The sequence below is a fragment of the Rhinolophus sinicus genome, chromosome 6, assembly GCF_057876585.1.
Source record: "Rhinolophus sinicus isolate RSI-liver-muscle chromosome 6, RSI-T2T, whole genome shotgun sequence".
Classification (NCBI taxonomy): domain Eukaryota; kingdom Metazoa; phylum Chordata; class Mammalia; order Chiroptera; family Rhinolophidae; genus Rhinolophus; species Rhinolophus sinicus.
Genome location: NC_142506.1, coordinates 23,752,971 through 23,758,867, shown reverse-complemented (window position 1 = coordinate 23,758,867; position 5,897 = coordinate 23,752,971). Strand labels below are relative to the sequence as shown.

At 40.3% G+C, this 5,897-nt stretch overlaps 1 non-coding gene across 1 annotated transcript; it reads right to left on the bottom strand.

The window, feature by feature from the left end:
• Positions 1 to 1,565: 1,565 nt before the first annotated feature.
• Positions 1,566 to 1,672, bottom strand: LOC141567997 (U6 spliceosomal RNA). Its single transcript, XR_012491016.1, has one exon. It is a non-coding gene; the product is annotated as a U6 spliceosomal RNA (small nuclear RNA).
• Between the last annotated feature and the right edge of the window lie 4,225 nt (positions 1,673 to 5,897).

Sequence of the window (5,897 nt, the reverse complement as noted above, 5' to 3'; positions counted from 1 at the left end):
ATTTGGGTCCTCTCTCTCTTTTTTTTTTTAATGACTCTGGCTAAAGGTTTGCCAATTTTGTTTATCTTCTCTAAGAACCAACTCTTGGATTCATTGATCTTTTGTATTGTTTTTCTGGTTTCTATTTCATTTATTTCTGCTCTGATCTTTATTATCTTCTTCCTTGTGCTCCCTTTGGGCTTTTTAAATCTGTAGTTAGATTGTTTTCATCTTTCTTCTATTTACAGAAGTCCTTTTAGTATTTCTTGCAATGCTGGCTTGGTGGTTATAAATTCCTTTAGTTTATTCTTTTCTGGGAAGCTCTTTATCTCTCCATCAACTTTAAGTGATAGCCTTGCTGGATAAAGCAATCTAGGTTGTAGGCCTTTGTTTTCCGTCACTTTGAGTATCTCCTGCCACTCCCTCCTGGCCTTCAATGTTTCTGTAGAAAAGTCATTTGATAGTCTTATGGGAGTTCCCTTGTATGTAACCCTCTGTCTTTCTCTTGCTGCTTTTAGGATTCTCTCTTTGCCTTTAACCTTTGCCATTTTAACTGTAATGTGTCTTGGTGTGGACCTGTTTGGGTTTATCCTGTTTGGAACTCTCTGCACTTCCTGGACTTGTATGTTGGTTTCCTTCATCAGGTTAGGGAAGTGTTCGGACATTATTACTTCAAATATGTTCTCAATCCCTTGCTTCCTCTCTTCACCTTCTGGTATTCCTATGATGCGCATGTTGTTGCACTTGATGTTATCCCAAAGGTCTCTTAAACCATCTTCATTGTTTTTTATTCTTTTTTCTTTCTGTTGTTCTTTTTGGGTGATCTCTGCTAACTTGTCTTCTAAGTTGCTGATTCGATCCTCTGCTTCATCTAACCTGCTGTTAATTCCTTCAAGTGAGTTCTTTATTTCGGTTATTGTGTTCTTTAGTTCTAACTGGTTGTTCATTATGATTTCTACATCCTTCTTTATGTCGTCTCTAAGCTCCTTAAACATTATTATCATCAGTGTTCTGAACTCTCTCTCTGATAGGTTGGTTACCTCTGTTTCATTTGGTTCCATTTCTGGAGGTTTCTTCTGTTCTTTTATTTGGGACATGTTATTTTGTTTCCCCATTCTGGCTGACTCTCTGTGTTTGCTTTGATGTATTAAGTAGATCCCCTAGAGTTCTTAGTTCTTGCTGGGTTATCTTATGTAGTCTGTGTCCTTTATATTTGACTTGCACTACTTCGTCTTCTCCTCTGTGTGCGCTCCAAAGGTGACTCTTGTGTTGTGTATATTGTCCTGTTAAAGTTGATCTTTAATTTCTTTTCGGTTTTGAGTAGGTGGGGTTGACTCCTAGGCTGACTAGTTGTGAGACTGGGCTCTGCCCACCGCAGGGTGTTCTGCTGTGTGAGGGTTGACCACTTAAATGTGGTTTGGCCTCTATGAGCTCTTGTGCCTGTAGAGAATTCCCTCTGGGTGTGTCACTTGTAGGTCAATCCCGGTAGTACTCTGGTTTGGTCTGGAGTTGGCCTCTGGGTATCTTGAATCTTGTGCCTCTTAAGCTGGGCCCTAGTAGGGCAATTTCAGAACAAAGCAAATCACAGAAATATGGAACACTTCACGAATTTGTGTGTCATCCTTGCACAGGGGCCATGCTAATCTTCTCTGTATCATTCAAATTTTAGTATATGTGCTGCCGAAGCGAGCACGTAAGGATTTTTTTTAAGTAAACTTAAGAAAGCTTGAGAAATTTTTATCACCTTTTTATGAATTTAGTTTTAATTTATTGAGCATTTATATAGAGCAGCTTTCTGCTCTAATTCATGTAATATTTATAAGCAACCTTCTGGCTGGTGCTATTACCAGTACTATTTTGTAGATGAGAATGAGAGGCAGATAGAGATTAAGTACAATTCCCAATGTCTCACAAATAATAAACAGTAGATCCCAGATTTGAATCCAGCTAGTCTGCGTGAAGATGCCAGGCTCTCAACCTCTGTGTTTGTCCAGCTCAGCAAATTGTTCCTGTTGATCAGTCATCTGCCTAAAGAAGACGGCAGCCAACCACATGGACTCCAGCAGATCTGGTCCAAAGGAACAGTGTGCCTGTAGTGGACACATTCCTTTATGTTTCACTGATAAATTTACAAATGAGCAGATGGCTCCTTGGAGGAATGGAGGGGCAACATCCCAACGATTTAAAATTATTAATTCTGTTCAGATCTTTAGAAGAATTAACTGGATTAGGAAGGCTCATTAACAGTTTATTACGTATTGAAGCAGAAAGGGTATAACACCATGGGTAGAAGTAAGGCCCAAAGAACAACAAACATAGACTCAGTTAAGGGTACATTTTTACCTGTCCCTTGCTAACATGATGAAGTAAGTGCTTGCAAACAGTTGACAGTTTGGTCATAACCAAATCTCACTAATTATAGGGTACTAGAGAACTCATTTAAACACCAGGAGCAAAAAAAGAGAGAAAGACAGAGAATTACATGATCTAATCAGGTTTTCCTATCTCTAATATCTGTGAAACGTATTATTTAGTAATACTTCAGAGAAGCATATGTCATTTGAAGTAAATTAATATAAGCAGAAGTGTCTGTTTTTTGACCCAAACACAAATGCATGTTTGTCCTTATGTGCCTGCCCCGTTACCAGGAGAGAATCTACCCTGGGTTCTGTGTTATGCAGGAGATGGTGCTTTGTCTCAGCCTGTCGGAGGCTTACGTTACTGAGTGACTGAGGGGCCTCCAGTGGATCGTAGCTCCTCTCAGACTCTCCCACTCACATCCTTATTGTCTACTCATTCATTCATTCATAGTAGATCTTCCATAAATATTTGTCAAATAAATGAAAAAATAATTGCTTAGGAAAAAACGTCAGTCGCTCAACCCCACTTTAAAGAGGTTGGGAGAGCAGAGCAGCAGTGTTGGGATAAAGAACTAGATACCCCTGGGAGAGTATTTTTGAAAGCAACTTGATCAAATTCAGCACTGATGCTGGTTAGGGGACTGGAATGTAGCCCATGTGAAGCAGAGGCAACATATTTCTGGGTTTGAAACAGCTATCTAGGAACAGAGTCCTGGACACACATGGTATAGCCTCAAGAATCACTTGTTTGACAACGTGATGTATGAATGGGGCTTTTCTAGGCAGAGAGACATGTGTTCAGAGAAAATCATGACTAGGTCCCCATGTCTTTAAAAAATTATGCAGTGTTCAACGAGGAGAGTGAGGAGAGCATGGAAGTTACACTAACACAAGAGAAGAGCATGGCATTTATTGCCCATGACACAGCTGTGCGTTTAAGGGTTCGACTTTGTGGGTCTTGGCAGGGTGGCAAAGGCCAGGCCCCGGGGAATGGAAGCTAGCTCATGAGGAATAGAAGCTTTCTTAGGACAATACAATTTTTTGTCTTTGGCACTGTAGGAATATTGCCTAGGGACCATGAGCTTTCTAGAGTCTTCATGAAAATATTTGAGAACTGAAAAAAAAGTATTGGCTTCAAATATGAAAAGACAACAGCAATATTGAAATTCATAAATGTTTAAGTCAGTGTATACAAAGTACAACACCATGTTATTCTATTAGTTCAATTTCTTATTAATTAAATGTTTATTTTATTTGAAAATAATTTGTAGATCAGATTTTTTTTATCTTGCCAAAATTCTCATGAAAGCGTGATGAATATAGAAAATGTATTATGTGTGCCACAATTTCTAAAACAAAACTATAGAGAGCTTTCAAAAAGTTTAAAGGAAAATATTACATTCATTATAATTAAAAAGGGACCAAGAAGCATTTTAATATGTTGGATGCAATACTAAGTTGCACTGGAATATGCTAATAAGCAACAGAAAGGTATCCATTAAACAGCATCAAGGGAGTTTAAGAGAAAGCCTCTGCAGAGTCTCACTGATTGGCAGAGTCTAGGGATGGAGACTAGGCAATATGGACCACAAGGGAAGGTCATCCACAGGTAGCCAGCTTTCTTCTCACACCATGAGAGAACTGGCAAAAGCAAGGCAGGCCCCACTCTCAGAGAACCAAAAGTGGGTTTAGGGTCAGGGCTTCTTTCTAAGGAATAAGTCAGATGCTGGATTACTATAAATACAGCTAGCGCAAGATACTAGCTGGCCTTGGTAGCAAATCTGACTTGTTTATGAGTCTCATGAGTTTAAGGCTAGAATTCAGTTTCCCCTTTGACCAAGAACAGGGCCCAGAGTGCACATGGGGATCAAGACAGCCAACAAATACTTATTAAGTGCCTACTCTGTGCCAGGGACTGTGCTAAGTACTGGGAATACAGTAGAGACAATCTAGGCACTCACTCCTGGCCACAGTGCTTACTGTCTAATGAGAAAGACAGACATAAACCAGTAATCAGTGGGATAAGTGCTATGGAAAAGGAGTATCGGGTGCTCAGAAAGTAGCACAAAGACTGTGGGTGCAAGAGACCCTGACAGCGCATTCCAGAAAAATCAAAAGTAGAGCAAGCATGCTCAGAACTAGGGACCTTACAGACAGAAGAATTTTCTGCTAGCAGAGGACATCACAGCAGAAGTTGCCAGACAGCTGGGCAGGAGCTTGGTGTGGGGGCTTGGCTATGGATTTTATGGGACTGTTACATCAATCTGGGTGGAAGAGCTCCGATTAGCCCTGCGTGGGCAAAATCTTTCTCAGGACAGTAGGTGAGCATTGAGAAATGCTCTCTTGGAATATATTTAAGGGGCTGTGGATTACTGTGTTTTCCCTCATGAAGGAGCTATCATTTAAAATCTATCTGTTTTACTAACACTTTCTCTCAGACACCGTGGCTATACTATTTGCAAATAATCAGCTAGTGTCAGCTTATTGGACTGTCCAGTTGAGAAATCTGTTTTTTTTTGTTTTTTTTTTAATCTGTAACATGTAACTGAGGCCCTTGCAGCCTCAGGCATCCCTAACACATGTATAATTCTCTAGAATTATAAATAAGTTGTATTCAACACCAATTAACATCATCATCAAAAATATTGTGCATGGCACACATCTCATGCAAGCAGCAAGCACTGACTGTACAAAGTACTCTCAACTGGAATCCACCCAGCTCAAATGACTTCATGCAGAGAAAATAAATACCAGTGAGGAGGCAGCTTCATCTGGGTAGAGTAGACTTTTTTTTTTTTTTTTTGGCGTTTTCTTTTTCTACCTCCAGCAGCCCTTAGCACAGTGCCTTACTCATGAAATATTTGTTAAAATGAAAAGTGAACAGAACTCAGTATATTTTTTCAGGGCCATTTCTGATTTTGAAAGCCAACCAGGCCAAGTCAAATCACCTAGCATTTTTATTTTAGAGATAGTACCCCCTGTCCCTTTGCCTTCCTCCGGAGGGGAGAGATGAAATGTGATAACACAGTCATTTGTACCAAGCATGTTCTTGCTGAAAGGCCTTTGTGTAGGTGCTTTGAGTCTCAGAGAAAGGTGCTCATTGTTCCTCCCTAGTATTTGAAGATGACCTCACTGATAGACTTGTATCCCCAAGTGACTGAAATGGCTGTGGTCTCGGAGGCGTGTGGGAAGGCTTTTCTTTGGTTTGTGGTGAGAGCCTGTTTGCAAGGACTGTATTTGTAGAGCCACCTTTCTTCAGGTTGCTTGTCAAGATGAGTTGGCTCATATCTGTTAGCTGCACACCAGGTTCCTCTGTTGGCGGGTATTCTATTCCAGGATTCCAGAGTTATCGAGAAATGGACTATGTCAACACAAGGTTTTATTGTGTTCTGAGGCACTTTGGGGCGTCTGACAGCTGCTCTCATTTTGCAGAGCCAACTGCTGCTGAAGGTTTGGCAAAGGTTAATTTTTAAATGGATTCTGAGCTGCTATATGTGGCATCTCCCTTGGCATTTGAATCATTCAGGACATAACTCCATCGTTAGATCATTTTTTTTT